This window comes from Rhamphochromis longiceps, linkage group LG14 (assembly GCF_057381845.1).
Source record: "Rhamphochromis longiceps isolate RC_006_pf linkage group LG14, R_longiceps_female_GT1.1, whole genome shotgun sequence".
Classification (NCBI taxonomy): Eukaryota; Metazoa; Chordata; class Actinopteri; order Cichliformes; family Cichlidae; genus Rhamphochromis; species Rhamphochromis longiceps.
Genome location: NC_140570.1, coordinates 31,966,543 through 31,987,433, shown reverse-complemented (window position 1 = coordinate 31,987,433; position 20,891 = coordinate 31,966,543). Strand labels below are relative to the sequence as shown.

Genomic DNA, 20,891 nt, shown 5'->3' with positions numbered 1-20,891 from the left:
CTAAAGGACTGCTGGCGCCTCTATCAGGATACAGTCAAAGAGGCTAAGAGAAAATATTTCTCTAAGATCATTTCCTCCAACAGTCACAATCCACATGTGTTATTTAAATCTATTGACTCAGTCTTAAATGCTCCACAAAGTGGCTGTTTGGAAGCCTCTCATAAACTGTCTAATGATTTTATGTGTTTTTTCATTGAGAAGGTTGTAACCACGCGGGCTCTCATTTCTTCCCCTGAGTCTGACCCCTCTGTCTTGATCCCTTGCTCTGCTGTTTTAACCAGTTTGAGCCTGTGACTCTTTCTTATTTAGAGGATGTCGTCAGCCACTTGAGGCCCTCTGGTTTCCCAAATGATCCTGTCCCACCACAATTTTTTAAGAATATTTTTCCTAGCATAGGCCAGGCTGTTCTTACTGTTATAAACAGCAGTTTAATAACTGGTGTAGTCCCTGCTAATTTTAGGCATGCAGTAGTACAACCCTTGCATTAGAAACCTGCCAGGGACCACACTGTATTGGCTAACTACAGGCCTATCTCCAAGTTTTCTTTTACGTCTAAAATCTTAGAGAAAATTGTACACTGCCGATTGATGGATTTTTTAAAATGAGAATGGTATCTTAGAGGTCTTCCAATCAGGTTTTAAAAACTTTCATAGCACGGAGTCAGCACTCTTAAAGGTTTTTAATGATATCAATTGCTGTCTGTGGTGATCTTCCCACGCGTGTATTAAAATCATCGTTTGACTTCACCCGGCCGGATCAGTGTGGTTATTCTTCGATCAATATTGAACCCTTAACAGCGCCCAGCCCCAGACGACAAGGACCACCAACACACCAATGTCTGAGGGCATCAGCCACCGGCAGGGAGTGTGGTGAGGGGAGATAGGCCTCCATACTTAGGAGGGCCTGAGATGTACCCAGAGAGGTTGAGTCTAAGACCCAACCTGACATATAGACACAGACGAACAGGCGCACGGGGACACAAACGTGCATTGCCACCCCATATGCACAACCAAATACTCGGCACTCACCCAACGTGTAGACAGACACAAATAGACACTGCACAGACAGTTGCACTCCCCAAACATACTCTATATCCCAGGTCCAGGTACTCCCGCCCTCAGAGGGGCAAGCCGCACCTAGACCCAGGAGATGTAACCCTTCTCTCTGGGGTGGAGGCAAGCGAACCACCTCCTTATCTGCAGTAGCAGGGAGGCCCCGCATCCCAGACCCCTATCTGACGGCCAGCACCTTCTCCCAGCCCCCCAGCCCTGACGGCTAACAGAACCGGGGTGAGTGAAGACCTCAAACCTCCCTACACCCTCTCATATGTAGTGTTGCTGTGTGCTGTTCTAAAGTGCATTTAAAACTCAGGAGAGCATGGTACTTGCTTCCTCTCAGAGAGCAGCACGGCTCCTCCCGAAAACCCTTAGTGTCTATATGCATTTAAAATTGAGGGTAGGGCACCAGCGCCAGAGGTGGGTTGGAATACACCGACCATCCTCTGGATGCTGTAAAAAGTGCTCACCCCCAAGGCCCTATATGTATGTGTTATGTGAGAGTGTGAGTAATGTGGATGTCTAGGTTGCAGAATAAAATTGAAGCACAGGCGGCCAGAAGGGGACAGAGGGGGAGTGCCTCCCCTGCACCCTGGTGACATACCTGCACCCCAAGCCCTGCGTGTGTGGGTGGGTGCGGTAGAGCGGGGATAGGGAGGCAGCTGAGGATGGGGAGGGAAGAAACTGTCAGATTTATCTGCCTCTGAAGCAGAAAAAGGCCTTCTCTATTAAGCCACTTCTAGCATGTCTAGAAGACATTAAATCTTGGATGTCCCTAAACTTTCTAAGATGTAATTCAAGCAAAACTGAGGTGATTCTGTTTGGTCCTAGTGGACCTTGTGAACACTCCGCTATTGATTTGGGACCCCTGGCAGAGTATTTTAAATCTGTTACAAACCTGGGTTTTAAGATGGACAGTGATTTTAAATTAGACGGTCAAATTAGGGCTACTGTCAAGTCCAGTTTTTATCATTTAAGGCACTTGGCAAAGATAAGACCTATTTTATCCAGGCCGCATCTTGAAACGGTAATCCATGCTTTTATTTCGTTCGTCATTTTAGATTACTGTAATGCACTGTATTTTGGAGTTAGTCAGCATCTTCTCTCTCGTCTGCAGCTGGTCCAAAATGCTGCTGCACGACTTTTAACCAGAACTCGTAAAAGAGAGCACATAACTCCCATCCCGGCTTCACTCCATTGGCTGCCTGTATATCTTAGAGTTCGTTTTAAAATTCTCATGTTTGTTTTTAAATGTTTAAACGGTCTTGCCCCAACTTACCTCTCTGAGCTTCTACATCCTCACTCACCCCCCAGGTCTCGCAGGTCAGCTGACGAGCTGCTCCTGGAGGTACCCAGGTCCAAGAGAAAGCTCAGAGGGGACAGGGCCTTCTCTATTGCTGCTCCTAATCTGTGGAACAATCTTTCCTGTCACATTAGAGAGGCCCCTTCACTGTCCACTTTTAAAACACGTCTTAAAACCCATTTTTATTCCTTGGCTTATGACACAGTCTGACCCTGCTTTTATTGTTTTAAATGTTATTCTCTTCATCATTTTTATACTATTTTATTATTGTTTTTGCTATTTGTGCTAATTTTATTATTTTAAATGTCATTTTAATAATCATCTTATTTTTTTAAAAAGAAATTATTTTATATTATTTTTTTATTTCTTATTTTTTAACATGTTCAATGTATCATTTCTGGTATGTCAAGTGTACAACACTTTGTGTTCAGCTGGGGGCTGATCTGAAAGTGCTATATAAATAAATTGCTTGCTTGCTTGTTATCTGGTCAATTCCCTATATTTTAAGAATGTTGTCATTCACCCACTTACAAAAAACAAAACAAAACAAAACAAACAATTGAACCTTTTCTTCTCAGGTATTCCGGAATTTAATGACAAACATTATTTTGGTTCAAAATAACACAGTAATTACTTCATAAATTGTTATTGTCGAACAGTGTTGCTCACAAACAACAACAAATAATCATGATAAAGAATCAATGAGAGAAATTGCCTGTTCACTACTTGAATCGTAAGCTCTTTGAGCTGTCAGTGCATTTAATCCAAAACTCAAATGTGCCACAGTGAATTGGAATATTTTGTGTTTCAAAATTTTGTTGTGTAAGAAAATCATCTTCAATCTACTTTTTAAATACGACTGTAAGTGTAATGATTTACAGGTTGATTCTTCTCACATAAATAGGACTCAAAAGTTCGCAAATCTGACCAGGACAAAGTTTAAAAAATGCATATGAATATTCCAACATTTCTGCCCATTTTAAAAGTAAGTGTACTCACAGTTCACAAGACTCTAACGAGCTGTGTTAGCCTTTCTAAGTATCTTAAAAATCTTACTTTTAATTTCCTTTGTCCTAAGAAAATACACAAAAGGATTTACAAGAGATGGACCGAGGATGGTGCCAATTGATAAACCTTGGCGTTCTTCAAGAGTTAATACCACACCAAACCTGGTCAAAATAGCATGTAAAAAAATGGGACAGTATAAACATATTACACAAATCAAGTGACTCACAAGAGTGCTTCCCATTTTCATTCTGTCGTTATTTGATGATAATTTCACAAAAAACAAGATCCCACAGTATGAAAGACAAATGAAAACGAATGTGAAAAATAACAGAAAAAATAACCTACTGGCACCTTGATTGAAATATTTCTCTGGGTCAACACAAAGGGTTCGTAATACAGCAGCAGCGTCACAGAAAGTGTACCTAAGCCTCAAGGTGCAGTGAGGGAGAGGGACAACTATTGCAAGTAAAGGAGCCACAAAACCAGAGGCAACAATCCACAGAATGTATGTAAGTACCATTATACGTGTATTTGTTAAATAACTATGGTACCGAAGAGGATAAATTATAGCTATTAATCGATCAAATGCCATAATTGTTAAAGAAAACATCTCCATTGTTGATCCCAGCTGGAAAACACACATTTGAATTAAACACTCCACATATGATATGGTATTAACACCAGCAAGAAGAACTCCGATCATTGTTGGAGTGGAACTAGAGGTATACAGTATGTCAACAACAGCAAGATTGCAAATCAGAAGATACATTGGTTTATGTAACTGCTTGTCAGAAACAATGAAGAGGATATTGACCAAACTGCCAGTAACAGCTAGTAAATAAATTATCAGCATAACCACACCAACTGCTACAGGCCTTTTGACTATGTCAAACCCACCTATAATAAAATGTGTTAGTTTGGTTGACGCATTCTGTAAAGACATATTTAAAAAATTAAATTACAATAAGTTTCAAATTGGAATTGATAAAGTAAAAAGACAAAAATAAAAAACACCTCTCAAAGCAAAAGGTGGTAAAAGATATTGCAAATCTTTAGTAGGAGTAGACAGTGATTAAGAACAAAAAAATAATAGCCCAGCTAAACAGACAGTTTGGCTTTGATGACAAAGCATCTGTGCTTTCGCATTTTAAGCCTCACAAGAACCGTACATTCTCACTCTGCACTCCCGTCATCCAGTGACACTGCATTGTGGCATAGACAATTTTCTATTTACATAACCGCAGAGATTGCAGAACCACGCTCCCATCCACCCAAAGGTAGGATGAGGATGGCTGGATACTTTAATTTACTTTTACTTTAGCTCCTTATAGTTGCTATAACACAGAAGCTATCACAAAAAGAAAATTGCACCTTTGAAAATATTAACTTAACTAATGGCAGTTATTTTTAACACTGACAGTAGATCCATCACGGATGAAGCAACGACAAAATAACAAATAGTTTTGTACTTGATTAAGATTAACTACATTCTATGTAGTATTTTAATAGTTCGTTTAAAGAAAATTTCACATATACAAAGGCGCCGGTTTAGCTCACTGGGATAAGCTGGCTGAGAGCAGCCGCCCGGGTTCGAATCCAAGCTTTGGCCTTTTTCAAAATCAGAGATTCTGATTTTTATTCTGATTGATCTCTCTAGATTCTGAGATAAATTCTGAGATAAATCAGAATCTCTGATTCTGATTCCGGTTTATCTCCACCTCTGGTTTCCTGGTCAACCCCCTAAAGTGAACTGAAACAAAACCACAAAAAACAAAGAATCCGAAGCACTCAGTCCAAACACAATTGCATAAGAGTCCGAGACCCTGTTTCAGGAGAGCGACCATGATCTGGGCAGAAAAGGAGTTCATGGCGAAGTAGTTCAGGTGGCCGACCTGGAGGCCGATGGCACAAGAGTCCAAAGTCAGGCAGATCAGGGGGTCGCCCTGGAGGTCGAGGGCACAAGAAGTCCATAGGTCAATGGTTCAGGTGGCCGGTGCAGTTCAGGAGGCCGTCCAGGACGGCAATGATGCCCAGCTGACGGCCCGGAAAGTGGCCGGTGACGGGACAGTCATGAGCGTGGCTTGGCGGCCCCCATCGAGGCAGGAGGCCAGACGGGCTTCTCGGGCCCTCCAGCAGACGAGGCGTGGGACTGGACGGGCTCCTCAGGCTCTCCAGCAGACAATGCGTGGGACTGGACGGGCTCCTCCGGCCCTCCAGCAGGCGAGGCGACAGGCTGGACGGGCTCCTCGGGCTCTCCAGCTGACTTGGCGTGGGGCTGGACGGGCTCCTCGGGCCCTCCAGCTGACTTGGCGTGGGGCTGGACGGGCTCCTCAGGCCCTCCAGCTAACGTGGCAGGAGGCTGGATGGGCTCCTCAGGCCCTCCAGCAGAAACATGAGAAGGTGCAGGCGCCTGCAAGGCAGCAAGCGCTCCCCCGTGGGTTCTTAGTATGGGTGTGGAGCTTAGCTTTCGCCCTGGCTGACCTCACCCTGGGCACCGCAGTGGATGCAGGGTCAGACCAGATGCCAGCCACTCCCACCTGAGATGTAGAAAAGGGTGCAAGAGAAGCCTGACCCACAGCTGCCCTGACCCTAGTAGCTGGAACTAGAACAGGTGCTGGCTGGGTGACCGCTGCCTCCACCCGGAATTCAGGCACGTGGGTAAGGTCGCGCGGCGCCTCAGCCACCCTGGGAGTAGGAGATGAGTCTGGAACATTAGTGTCTTGGGTTAGCATGGGAGCAATGCATGAAACAGTCCTTGAGTTTATTAAGTCTTTAAGACAAGTCATGCAGTCTGCATTCACTCTTTCTAAGGGGCAGAGCACAGTTCCTTCTGACTCACATGACTCTGTCCGTGCTTCAGCCTCTGAGGAAGACAGTCCAGCTACAAAAACAACACTCACATCTTTGCCCAAAGAAGGATTATTTATAAAGTCACGCCCAGTCCCAGCCTCTAGGGCGGCAGGCTTGTCCCCCCGAACTTTATTCTGAAGATCATAGTCTTTGAGTGCATTGTTAATGGGTCTGAAACAGGTGTTAGTCTCCTTGCTGGGAGACTCGGAATTGAGATTGAGAGCAGTGGCTGTGCTAGGGCTAAATAGTTCAAAACCATGATGCTCAACATCTTGAGAGAAACTGAAACCAGTCATTGGGGTTTCAAAATCCAAATTACTATAAGCCACATTCATTTTCTCATTGTCAATATTCAGGATGGGTTCATGATTTGCTCATTTAACTTTTAACTCACTGAGCACAGGTTTTGCAGGCAAAACATGGTCCCCAGTAAACTCAAACACAGTCTCTTCACTTTTTAGATCATGAATTGCTACTCTGGAACCACAGACACTCACCGAGATTCCAGAAGGAACAGGAGGAAGGATGCCACAGTTCTTGACAACAGGCTCGGAAACACTCACCATGGCTAGTTCATTAACAGGGGGCATGACTTGGGGACTGAACAACTCAGGTACAGAGGCACCTTTATTATGAGTGACGTGCATAGACATACGCCTTTCCAGAGAGTCAGAATCCCCATCATTACCCACATTATGAACACCATGGATCATAGACGACTCATTAAATTTAACTGTGGAATCTAAGATGCCTGCAGGACCGCTACACTTGTCTATGGTAGCCTCTGCAACTGAATTTTGTAACCATGGCTGTGCTTTACAAAACCCAAATTTTGCCCGGCTAGCTCAGAAACAGTGTCTTTATTCATGCAAACCGCGGCACACAGATAGTTGGATTCATTGCTAACATCGGTCACTTCCAAACTATGAGTCTCTCTGTGCTTTTCAAACGCTGGTAACACAGTACCATTCTTCCTCTCCTCGGTGGAAGTTTAGGATGAAGAAACACCGTCACTCACCTCCGGCTGTTGCAAGGGGTGACGACGATGCGGACGTCGTTTCCTTCCAGTAGGAACCCGTGAGCCCAACTGTGGAGCCTCCTGCATGCTGGATGGCGTTCCTGAGGCTGGAGAGCTAGGCACTGGTGGTGTGAGTCTCTGGCGACTCAGGGGGCCCCCGAGAGCCAGACGAGTTCCCTGGAAAAGGTGCTGATAATCGGGGTTGAGCCACGGCTCTCCCTGGAGCTCCTCCTCTAGCTGGGCACAAGCTGCTTCCTGCCGCTCATAGAGGTCGGGATCCTTGACACCCTTAGTAGATCCCTCTGAACAACTAAACACAGTTCTGTCAGCTTCAGAGCACAATTCCGCTATAGTTTCCGGCCCCGGCAAATCAATGCTCATCTCACTCTTCTCCACAGAAAGATCGTGAGGCACAAAAACACAGTCACTCACCGGAGTTCGCGCGGCGCTGCTTCTTTCTGGTAGCAGGTGCGATGGACGCTGATGCCATCAAAGCAGAGGGTGACGTGGTGGCAATCTCATCTTCTGCCCACATCCTCGCTAAAGACGAGGCAGGGGAAGTGAAGTCTGAGCGGGGAGTGTTTTGTTTATCCACACTACGTTTTGGTCTGCGTTTGAGTCCTCCTCTGCAACACATACGGTCTGCCCCAGCCAGACCGTGACAGTACGACCTGACCAGTATGGACTCAGCAGACCGCGAGCTCTATGAGCGTCGGGAGGCAACCTTCGCCCAACTGGAGGAAGAGCTCCATTGGAAGCCGTGGCGTACCCCCGACTACGAGCGCATTTTCCACGGGACTCGGCTAGCTCTCGGAGGTCCCAAGAGCTGCCGAAAGTCCCCGCCTTTTGCGCTGCCTGCATCCAAGCCTCGCTCGCTTCAGGTGGAAGTCCTCCGTGTGGCTTCAGGTGCTCACGCTCCAGCCTCGGTGTCACCGTTCTGTGCACCAGGGGCTCAGTCGCTCGCTCCGCCAGCTTCCTCTGCTCGAAGGAAGCGGCGCGCCCGCCGCCATAAACCGGACAATGCTGAGCAACTCACGGTGGTGAGTGACAATGACTCTTATTCTCACGTCCCGTCTGACTGTAAACATGCGGTTACAGGAAAAACTGTGAGCACTTCTACCAGGTCTACAACACTCAGTTCAGGTTTTGTTAAGTCTGGTTCAGTCATCCCCAAGTCAGCTCACTCTAAGACCGTTAACCCAAGGATTCCGAAAACTATTAAAACAAAGACTGCTAATACTAAGACTGCAAAACATGAAGTGGACAGCGGGTTCATTTTTGATAGATCTGTTTTTGTCGACCCAGTACATGTTGACCCTGAGCCTGCCGTTTCTCGGACTGTTTTTTCTGAGCCTGCTCCTTTTCCTGCTCGTGTTTCTCCTCCCGGGGCAGCTCGGGCCCAGCATACCTCTGCACCCGTACCAGTTCCTCGGGTGGGGGAGGCTGAGGCCCAGTTGGTCCCCGCTCTGGTTTCCAGGCCGGCTGAGGCTCTGTCCCTTTCTGCACCCGTACCAGCTCCTCGGGTGGGAAGGGCAGTTGCCCAGCCGTTGCCGGTGCCTGTTCCGGTCCCCAGGGTGAGGTCAGCCAGGATACAGCCCGTCTCCGCACCCGTACCTACTCCTCGGGTGGGAGTGGCTAGTGTCCGGCATGTGCCTGCACCCGTCCCTGTTTCTGCTAAAGGCTCAGGAGAGTTCAGTCCTCAACCATCACCACCATCACTACTGCATGCTTTTCAGTCTATAGCTCAGTCATTAGCTCTGTTAGCAGCCCAGTCCATAGTACACTTTCCTGTGCTTCCGTTAACTCAGCCCTTAGCCCACTGTGCAGCTCAGTCATTTGCTCCATCACCTGCTCAGCCTTTTGTTCAGCCAGTAGTCTCGGCACCTACTGGTCCTTCCACTGCTTCAGCTGGAGGGCCCGAGGAGCCCGTCCAGCCTCATGCCTCGTCTGCTGGAGGGCCCGAGGAGCCCGTCCAGCCTCATGCCACGTCAGCTGGGGGTTCAGGAGAACCGCACCAGCCTCATGCCTCGTCAGCTGGAGGGCCCGAGGAGCCCGTCCGGCCTCATGCCACGTCAGCTGGAGGGTCCGAGGGGCCCGTTCAGCCACCCATCTCCGCTGGAGGGTCCGAGGGGCCCGTTCAGCCTCCCGTCTCCGCTGGGGGGTCCGAGGGGCCCGTTCAGCCGCCCGTCTCCGCTGGAGGGTCCGAGGGGCCCGTTCAGCCTCCCGTCTCCGCTGGAGGGTCCGAGGGGCCCGTTCAGCCGCCCGTCTCCGCTGGAGGGTCCGAGGGGCCCGTTCAGCCGCCCGTCTCCGCTGGAGGGTCCGAGGGGTCCGTTCAGCCGCCTGTCTCCGCTGGAGGGCCCGAGGGGTCCGTTCAGCCCCACGCCACGTCAGCTGGAGGGCCCGAGGGGTCCGTTCAGCCCCACGCCACGTCAGCTGGAGGGCCCGAGGAGCCCGTCCAGCTGCCACCTGCGGCCGCCTCGCCGTCGTCTGGTCCGGCCTCGTCAGAGTCTTCATCCTCGTCTGGTCCGGCCTCTGCTTCTGCCACGCCTGGTCCGGCCTGTGCTTCTGCTACGCCTGATCCAGCTTCTGCCTGTGCTTCTGCTACGCCTGGGCCAGCTTCTGCCTGTGCTTCTGCCTGTGCTTCTGCTACGCCTGGGCCGGCTTGTGCCTGTGCTTCTGCCTGTGCTTCTGCTACGCCTGGGCCAGCTTCTGCCTGTGCTTCTGCTACGCCTGGGCCAGCTTCTGCTTCAGCGTCGCCTGGTCCTGTGCCCTCCAAGCCTCGGCCGGTACGCCTGACACTTGGGAGCCGCCGCTGCCTTCCGCGCGGCCGGCCCCCTGAACTACTCCGTCGTCTCCTTCGCCGCCGCCGCTGCCTTCCGCGCGGTCGGCCCCCGGATCGCCATCGCCTGAATCGCCAGCCGCTTTCTGGGCCACCAGCTGGACGTCACCGCCGTCGAGGTCGGCCCCCTGAACAGTTTCCACACCGTTGCCGTCCGCACGGTCGGCCCCCTGAACAGTTTCCACGTCGCTGCCGTTGCCGTCCGCACGGTCGGCCCCCGGAACTATTTGACCATGAACTCCTGTGCCGTCGGCCTCCGGGCCGGCCCCCTGATCAAATGAACTATGGACTTCTGGACCGTCACCCTCCAGGTCGGCCCCCTGAGGAGTTATGAACTGTTCCCTGCGCTCCTGTGTTTTTGATGGACATTTTGTTTTTGTGGCCTTGTTTCTGATGTTTAGGTTATTGTTTAGTTTTCACCGATGCCCGATTATTTTTACCCTCATTGCTAGCCTCAATAAACGGCTTGTTTTGTTTATCCACACTACGTTTTGGTCTGCGTTTGAGTCCTCCCCTGCAACACATACGGTCTGCCCCAGCCAGACCGTGACAACCTGCACACACAGATATCCCCCTAAAATAGCTAAAACTAAAAACAAACTAAAAACTACTTCCAAAAACATTCAGCTTTGATATTAATGAGTTTTCTGGGTTCATTGAGAACATGGTTGTTGTTCAATAATAAAATTATTCCTCAAAAATAACACTTTCCTAATAATTCTGCACTCCCTGTACACACATGAGGTGATCAGGGGAAGTGGAGACACATGAGAACACAGCTGACTAGAATGAAACATAATGACAATACAGGGGAGAGTAACACTAACTACAATGAACAAAGAACACCAGACTCTTCCAAAATAACACAGGAAACATGTGAAGGAGACATGACAATACAAACTTGATAACATAAGGCATGCAGTCAAAACAGCCTCACAGACAAAGGGTGAGGGAAACGTAAATACAGGGGAAGAAAATACAAGAGGAATCGAAATTGACAAATGAGCTTAGGTAATCTAATGAGGGGAAAATAAACCATAAACATCAAACATTACCTAGAACTTAAAACGCTGGGTCAAAGACCCAGGATCGTGACACAGTGTGCTTTAAGGTAGGAGCCAAAAAGGGTGTAGTTTGTGTGTGTGAGCACCCGTGTGTACACCTGTGAGCATGAGCGCGCTTGTATTAAAAGGTTCCTTCATGTAATGATCTGCTAGAGGGTGTGGGGAGCCACAGCCCCGTCCTCCAGGGCATGAAGCAGGTATGGAGGAGATCAAAACTCCAGACATCCAGAGGCCCTCAGAACACAAGACACCAAGGAAGACCAACAGAAGGGCAGCCGCGCCACTATCCCAGAAAGAGCTGAGGAGAGTCCCAGATGAGGGGTCACTCAGCAGCCGCGGAGCATAAGCCATGGGGGGTTGCAGTGACTTGCGCGGGAGCTCCGCCGGCAGCCAGCTGCGCCACAGTGACCGAGCCCCAGGCTGAGAGGCCGAGGGCACCCCACCCCCGAAGTGGCCCGAGCGAGCCCCAGGCTCCAGGCCCCGATAAGCAGTCACCAAGGAGTGAGCCGGTGTATACCTGGACGCCCATCCCCGGACACAAAGAACCACCAACGCACCGATGTCTGAGGGCGTCTGCCACTTGCAGGGGAAGTGGTGGGTGGAGATAGGCCTCCATACCTTGGAGGGCCTGAGATGTCCCCAGAGAGGTGGCGTCTGATACCCGACCTGACATATGAACACAGACATACAGGCACACACAGATACAAACATCCATTCCCACCCTCATGCTCTCATATGCAATTACTCAACACTCTGCTGGCTAAGGGTAAACGTAAATTCAGTAAAATCATAACTCACATCGGCAGTAATGACACCCGGTTATGCCAATCGGAGGTCACTAAAATCAATATTGAATCGGTGTGCAACATTGCCAAAACAATGTCGGACTCTGTAGTTTTCTCTGGTCCCCTCCCCAATCAAACCAGGAGTGACATGTTTAGCCGCATGTTCTCCTTAAATTGCTGGCTGTCTGAGTGGTGTCCAAAAAATGATGTGGGCTTCATAGATAATTGGCAAACCTTCTGGAGGAAACCTGGTCTTGTTAGGAGAGACGGCATCCATCCCACTTTGGATGGAGCAGCTCTCATTTCTAGAAATATGGACAAATTTATTAAACCCCCCAAAATATGACTATCCAGAGTTTGGACCAGGAAGCAGAGTTGCAGTCTTACACGCCTCTCTGCAGCTTCTCTCCTCCTGCTACCCCCCAAAAAACCCATCTCCATAGAGACTGTGTCAGCTCCCAAAAAGACAAAAAATAAACTAAAAACCAGCAACAAAAAACTTAAACATAAACAATTACAAAGAAAGAAAAATACAGTATCCACATCTGAACCAAAGAGTAAAACAGTGAAATGTGGATTATTAAATATTAGGTCTCTCTCCTCCAAGTCTCTGTTAGTACATGACTTAATAATTGATCCACAAATCGATTTACTCTGCCTTACAGAAACCTGGTTGCAGCAGGATGATTATGTTAGTTTAAATGAATCATCACCCCCGAGTCATTCTAACTACCAGAAATCTCGAAGCACAGGCCGAGGGGGCGGTGTGGCAGCAATTTTTCACACCAGCCCATTAATCAACGAAAAACCAAGACAGACTTTTAATTCATTTGAAAGCCCGATGCTTAGCCTTGTTCACCCCAGCTGTAAAACTCAGAAACCAGTCTTGCTTGTTATCATCTATCGTCCACCTGGGCCTTACACAGAGTTTCTGTCTGATTTCTCAGACTTTATATCTAATTTAGTTCTGAGCTCAGGTAAAATAATTAGAATAGAATAGAATTAGAATTCAACTTTATTGTCATTGCACATGCACAGGTACAGGGCAACGAAATGCAGTTTGCATCCATCCAGAAGTGCTTTAGTGATATAGATATATTACAATATATATTAGCAATAATATAGATATGTGAGTATATTACAGAAATGGGTCTATTATGGTATGTTATAATGTACACGGTATGAAGTATGTTGTGAATATTCTATAACTATAAGTATGTACAGGCTGTAGTGAGTACAAGCTATGTACAGGATATGAACAGGATATAAATATGAAAAACTATACAGAATATGAAATAAATAACTTTACAGAATCTGGGATATACAGCTATACAGAAATGGGAACTATGCAAGTTGTAAACAGTTGTAGGATTAAAGATTATCGAATGTACAGAATGATTATTTACACAGAGCTATACAGTAGTGCAGTTAAGATAAGTGAGGGTGTAGATAGTTTCTACAGAGGCTATATAAAGTGCTAGTGGTTGTGAGTGGTGGTTCAGTCCATGTTATTATTGTGTTTGAGGGTACAGTTGTCCATTGTGGGTGTGTGTATGTTCAGTCCATGAGTTTAACGTGGGTCAGATGTCAGGAGGCAGAGTTCAGGAGTCTGACAGCTGTGGGGAAGAAGCTGTTCCGGTACCTGGTGGTCTTAGTCCGGAGGCTCCTGTGGTGCCTCCCAGAGGGCAGGAGGGTGAAGAGTCCATGTGATGGGTGACTGGGGTCTTTGATGATTTTCCCAGCCCTTTTCAGACACCGCTTCCTGTAGATGTCTTTTATGGCAGGAAGTGGTGCTCCGGCGATGCGCTGGGCAGTTTTCACGACCCTCTGCAACGCCTTCCGGTCCGAGGCAGAGCAGTTCCCGTACCAGACTGTTATACAGTTGGTCAGGATGCTCTCGATGGTGCAGCGATAGAAGTTCACCAGGATGTCTGAGGACAGGTGGTTCTTCCTCAGAGTCCTCAAGAAGAAGAGGCGCTGGTGAGCCTTCTTGACCAGCTTGGAGCAGTTGGTCGTCCAGGTGAGATCCTCGGAGATGTGGACTCCCAGGAACTTGAAGCTGCTCACACGCTCCACAGCCGTCCCCTTAATGTGGATGGGTGGATGTGGGTCAGCATTCCTCCTGTAGTCCACGATGAGCTCCTTGGTCTTCTCGGTGTTAAGCAGCAGGTTGTTTCTGTCGCACCACTCAGCCAGACGATCCACCTCCTCCCTGTAGGCGGCCTCATCGTTGTCACTGATGAGGCCAATCACCGTGGTGTCATCTGCAAACTTAATGATGGTGTTGGAACCATCAGCAGGTCTGCAGTCGTGGGTGAAGAGGGAGTAGAGGAAAGGGCTCATCACACAGCCTTGTGGTACACCGGTGTTCATTGTGATGGTAGATGAGCAGCGGTTATCCAGCCGGACATGTTGGGGGCGGTTGGTCAGGAAGTCCAGTAACCATTTGCAGATGAGGGAACTGATACCCAGGTCTGTCAGTTTCCTGATGAGTTGTGAGGGGTGGATTGTATTGAATGCTGAACTGAAGTCTATAAACAGCATTCTGGCGTAGGTGTTGTTGTTGTCCAGGTGTGAGAGGACAGAGTGCATTGCGATGGAGACTGCATCCTCTGTGCTCCTGTTCCGGTGGTATGCGAATTGGTGGGGGTCCAGGGTGGGGGGCAGACAGGATTTGAAGTGTGCTAGGACCAGTCGCTCTAAGCACTTAGTGATGATGGGGGTGAGTGCTACTGGGCGGTAATCATTGAGGCAAGATGGGTTGGAGTTTTTGGGTATCGGGACGATGGAGGTGGATTTGAAGCAGGCCGGTACCACAGCGTGGGCCAAGGACAGATTGAATATGTCTGTGAGCACTCCTGCAAGCTCCCCAGAACACGCTCTGAGAACACGCCCGGGGATGCCATCAGGGCCTGCAGCCTTGTGGACATTGATCCTGCTCAGCACCGCTCCTACATCGGTGGGGGAGAGAGTCATAGGTTGGTGGTCTGGCGTCATGTCTGCTTTGGTTGTGGTTTTGGGGTTCCCTCGCTCAAAACGAGCATAAAAGTTGTTGAGCTCGTTGAGGAAGGAGACATCAGAGGATGCGGGGGAGGGTTTGGTGGTCCTGTAGTCTGTGATGGTCTGGAGTCCTTGCCACATGCGTCGGGGGTTGGAGTTGGAGAAGTGTTCTTCTACCTTCTTTTTGTAATGGTGTTTGGCTTTTTTGATGCCCTTCTTTAGATTAGCCCTGGCTGTACTGTAGGCATGTGCATCTCCTGACCTAAAGGCAGTGTTGCGGGCCTTCAGGAGGAGACGAACATCCCGGTTCATCCAAGGCTTCTGGTTGGGGTACATGGTGATCCGTTTCTGGGTGGTGACACTGTCTGTGGTTTTGGAGATGTAATCCAGTACAGATGAGGCGTACTGGTCCAGGTCTGTGTGGGTGAACATATTCCAGTCTGTGTTTTTAAATCTGTCCTGGAGCACTGCGTCTGTCCCCTCTGGCCACACTTTAATTGTCCTCACAGCAGGTTTCACACGTTGGATGAGTGGTGAATACCGAGGTGTGAGGAACAGGGAGAGATGGTCCGATTGTCCAATGTGGGGGAGGGGTTATTGTGGGTGATTTTAACATCCATGTAGATGCTAAAAATGACAGCCTCAACATGGCATTTAATCTGTTATTAGACTCAATTGGCTTCTCTCAAAATATAAAACAACCCACCCACCACTTTAATCACACTCTAGATCTTGTTTTAACATATGGCATAGAAACTGAACATTTAACAGTGTTTCCTGAAAACCCTCTCCTGTCTGATCATTTCCTGATAACATTTACATTTACAATAATTGATTACACAGCGGTGGAGAGTAGACTTTATCAAAGTAGATGTCTTTCTGAAAGTGCTGTAACTAAGTTTAAGAATATAATCCACCCACTGTTATCATCTTCAATGCCCTGTACCAACATAGAGCAGAGTAGCTACCTGAATACTACTCCAACAGAGGTCGATTATCTTGTTAATAATTTTACCTCCTCACTACGTACGGTACGACTCTGGATACTGCAGCTCCAGTGAAAACTAAGGTCTCAAATCAGAAGTACCCGACTCTATGGTATAATTCTCAAACACGTACCCTAAAGCAGATGACTCATAAGCTGGAGAGGAAATAGCGTGTCACAAATTTAGAGGATCATCATTTAGCCTGGAGAAATAGTTTGCTGCTTTATAAGAAAACCCTCCGCAAAGCCAGAACATCTTACTATTCATCACTGATTGAAGAAAATAAGAACAACCCCAGGTTTCTCTTCAGCACTGTAGCCAGGCTGACAAAAAGTCAGAGCTCTTTTGAGCCAACCATCCCTTTAACGTTAACTAGTAATGATTTCATGAACTTCTTCACAAATAAAATTTTTATCATTAGAGAAAAAATTACCAATAATCATCCCACAGATGCAATATTATCTACAGCTACTCTTAGTACCATTGATGTTAAGTTAGACTCTTTTTCTCCAATATATCATTCTGAGTTAACTTCAATAATTACTTCCTCCAAACCATCAACGTGTCTTTTAGACCCCATTCCTACAAAACTGCTCAAAGAAGTCCTGCCATTAATTAATTCTTCGATCTTAAATATGATCAACCTATCTCTAATAATCGGCTATGTACCACAGGCCTTCAAGCTGGCTGTAGTTAAACCTTTACTCAAAAAGCCATCTCTAGACCCAGCAGTCTTAGCTAATTATAGGCCAATCTCCAACCTTCCTTTCATATCAAAAATCCTTGAAAGAGTAGTTGTCAAACAGCTAACAGATCATCTGCAGAGGAATGGTTTATTTGAAGAGTTTCCGTCAGGTTTCAGAGCTCATAACAGAACAGAAACAGCTTTAGTGAAGGTTACAAATGATCTTCTTATGGCCTCTGTGATATTATTCTGTTATTATATGTTACCTTATATATGTAATCAAAGTAGTTGAATTAGAATACTGCTGTAGATCACATTATACCCTTTAATATAGAGTGTGTGAGCTGTATGTAGTGTAGTTCTCATTATACTTTTGAGTTAACAGAACATATTCACATATTAGTTCATTAGATAAATGTGCATCACTCTGTATCCTTGATCTGCTGGGAATGTGTTACACTGTTTTCTTGACATGCTTAAGTGTTGAATCATGAAGAGAAGGTTGTAAGCAGGAGACTCTGTGTCTAAAGACAGGGGAGATAGATAGACCACATTCCACACCCCCACCTTACAGAAAGCAGAGAAACAACTGCCGAGGTCATAACTTAGGCGCTGTAACAGAGAAAGAATGTGATGTTTTGGCTTTTACGACTAGCTGGGGGCCACTAGAGACTATAAAAAGCTGAGCAACCCGTCACCATTTTGAGACATGTGCCTGACCCTCTGGTAGCATCTCTCCCGTCCGGACGTTGTAATGCTCTAACTGTTGAATTGTATGGAAATAAATGATTGTTGATTGAGCATTTATACACCGAGTATTGTCCTTCCTTCAGCCCAAAGATTCAAAGAACTGCGTGTTTTCAACAACTTGGTGCCGTATGACCCGGATCTTTGGTGTGCTGAGGAGGTGTAGATTTGACCTTTGGTGAGATCGTGAGGCGAGGTGAACAGAGGACCGGTCCAAAAATAAAAAGGTAAGCACAGCCTGTTGTATTATAAATACCAAATGTGCATATTGGGCTTTCCAAATTAATCTGTTCGCTGAGTCACATGTATTTTCACAGTAAATTTGTCGGTGTCTGGTTTTTGGCGCAATATACTAACAACATAAGTTGAGGCTGAATTCCAGGGTGTTAAATAAACTGCTTCTACCGAGATACTAATAACATACTACGTTGGTCTAGATTGCAGTAATCTGCTTCTACCGAGATACTAATAACATACTACGTTGGTCTAGATTGCAGTAATCTGCCTCTACCGAGATACTAATAACATACTACGTTGGACTAGAGTGCAGCCACTTTACCTTCCACATTTAATTTTGTCTAATACTGGCTTCTGTAGCAATAATACATTAGAATTTATTCTGAAGACGCGGCCATTAGTTCAGTACATTGAAGTCGAGGTTTGAAGTTTGTTTATGATGTCGGTTACGTCCTGGCTCTTGCCGGCTGTGAAATAGAAGTTGATTTAAGGAAAAGCAGATGCTGGCTTCACGGTGCGGTTAAACACTGGCAACGCGAGAGCGAAACACGTCCGTAGGTTTGGTTTATGATACGGCCGTGTTCCGGTGATATGCGGCCGTGAAGTGCAGTAGTGGTTGGTGCTAATTTTAGTACATTGAACAGAGGTTTGACGGTGGTTTGTGGCGTCAGTCGAGTTTTTTTTTAAGGGCTGCGGTCATAAAACAAAGTAAAATTTTACTTGCCAAGAAGTACATAGAGCAAAACCTGGTTTATGATGTCTGGTATAACTTCGGGGATGCAAGCATCACTTTTATGATGCGACTTTGCTCCGTTGTGGCGGTCATAAGCGCAGAGAAAAGGGTATTTTGGTCTATGGTGCAGTGTGCTTTAAGAAGATCTAATAGTTGAGCTCAGAGGTTTCTGTGTAAAATTCCCGCTGAGGAAAAGTGTTGTGTGTGAGTGTCAAAGCGCGCTCTGGGTGAGAGAGTGTGTGTGAAGCTGCGAGGCGCGCTCTGGGTGCTGTCTTGTGGGTAAAGCGCGCACTGAGTGAGAGTGTGAGTGAGGCGCGCTCTGAGTGTGTTTTTGTGTGGAGTGTGAAGCGTGAACACAGTGACAGTGACGGTTGATGTGTTTGATTAGGAGGACATTAGAGCAAATACACATTTTAGGATCAAAGGTTGATGCCTAGTGTACCTGTGGAACTTTGCCCTAGGAGTGGCGACCCTCCTGTCCGTGGACGCGTGGCCAGGACCGGCGTTGTCCGGGTGCCGAGGTGGTGACTTGGGGAGGTGAGGGCCCCCGCATAGCTACGGAAATAACACTGGAACGGCCGTGTAATCACGGGTTCACATTTATTTCCGGACTAGAACAAGACACATTTTGCGAACAAACGTTGAGTCTAGATTAGTAAAGAAATAAAAAGGTTGAATTCCTCGTTTCAGTGGTTGAAATTGTTGTGTGCCTGTCCCCTGACGAGTGTGAAATTAAAATAAAGAGGGAATTTGGAGCCACATAGAGATAGACGGGCATAATTGGGTGTATTACTCTGTGGTGTAATAAAAATAAAAAAGGAGAGATAGTAAGAGGTGTGCAGTGGAGAATTATAGAGGAGTAGAGAGAGGAATGTGTTGGGAGACTGGCGTACAGTTTACACTGTCAAGGTAGGCGTGTTGCCTGCTTATCGGTTTAAAAGTGATGAAAATGAAATTAAAATAAATCTCTTAGTGTGTTAATACAGGAAGCTGCGGACCTGGACCAACTGCCCCCACAAGCACAGCGGCCGAAGCAAAATTATAGGTAATGGGAACCACACCCAGCACGAATCAGCAGCTGTGAAAAAGACAGCAGCGAGGAGAGAATTAGAGGAGAAATTAAGAGAAGTTTTAACACATAAAATTGGGGCCAACGGACTTGTGGAGGTTGGGAAGGCGTCCGGAGCATCACAACAAAAGGTGAAACAAAAACACACACAAGCAGAGAAATCTGAGAGAAAGGCTCCTTTTAAGGTAACGCCTAGTTTGAGAAAAGATAAAATTAACCTGCTTTTATACAAATGCACATACACGCAATGAAGAAACAGCTTACACTCATGAACACGTGAAGATTTTCCAGCAAGGTTAAAGAAAAATTAACATACTTAAATGATGAAGTCTATACATTACTGACAAAGAAACCCTCTGGGTTGCAGGACAACAATTTAACTAAAAAAAAAAAAAGGAACACTGGTCTAACCAACCAGGCAAGACACAACAAATTTAGTGGTTAAAAGATTCAAATTGTGACATGTTTTCTGTTGATTGATTAATAAAAGTGATTACTGAATGAAAGAAAGTTCCTTTTTTGGGCTTTTAAACATGATCTTAAGAATTTTAACATATACCGGTGTTGTCCTGTCAACTTGGGGGGTTAGGAGTTGATTATATCGGGAGACAAAAAACAAAAAAAAAAGGGGGAGAGAAGGCTGACACAGGGCCTGGCCCCGTTGTCTCCCCTCTGAATAACACAGCCAACACAACAACATTTTCCTGTTCGTTTGTTTTTGTTTTTTGTTTGTTTTTGTTTTGTTTTGTTTTTGTTTTTTCTATACATATTTAATTACAGGCTGCTTTGCCGGCCCTGAAAGCCGAGGCTGACTGGACTCCTGCTCTCCCCCATACGTGACACTGACCAAATGCTGCAACAGCTGGACCCACAACAACGACCTGAGAATGTCAACAGACCTGCAGGAATGTGATCTCAGGCAGCCGAGACGGAGAGCACTAAACCTAAGGCCCGTTTCACTACACGGGGGAAAATTCCCAGACTGCGTCAGCTGACAGAGCTGTGACGAGACGCCCGCCAAGCCCGAATGAAAAGTAAGGCCGAGCGAAAGAATGCTGACCTTGATAACTTTGCATTCACACTGTGCAGGACAGTGATGGACCAACACGGATGATCGGGTGGCGAAAAAGGGCGTGACCGAGACAAGAGGAGTAACTGAGGACAGAAGGCACCTCAGAATGGACAAAAACACAGAAGAAGATGCAGGTTTCACCTGCGGTGAACATCGACACTGGAGAAAGGACTGCCCCAATTGGGGTCAGAACCAGGATGGACTGAATTTTGAGCAGCAGCAGCAGCAATGGTCGCAAACAAACTGAAAAAGGAGGGGGGCAGGACCCCAGGGCACGCTTCAGGCCGTGGTTTACCCAGAACACCAGAACAGGAAAGTGATGAACACAAACACCCACACAAACACACACATCTACATGCACTGACTCAGAATGAAGAGAAACACACACACACACACACACACACACACGGGAATGTTGATTCACTGAGAAGTGATGCACA

At 47.0% G+C, this 20,891-nt stretch overlaps 2 long non-coding RNA genes across 2 annotated transcripts in view; one reads left to right on the top strand and one right to left on the bottom strand.

The window, feature by feature from the left end:
* The window catches only part of LOC146654426 (uncharacterized), a 419,743-nt gene that overhangs the window by 113,067 nt on the left and 285,785 nt on the right, over positions 1 to 20,891 (top strand). The gene's annotated exons all lie outside the window — the stretch shown is intronic.
* The window catches only part of LOC146654429 (uncharacterized), a 283,469-nt gene that overhangs the window by 150,618 nt on the left and 111,960 nt on the right, over positions 1 to 20,891 (bottom strand). The window lies entirely within an intron of this gene.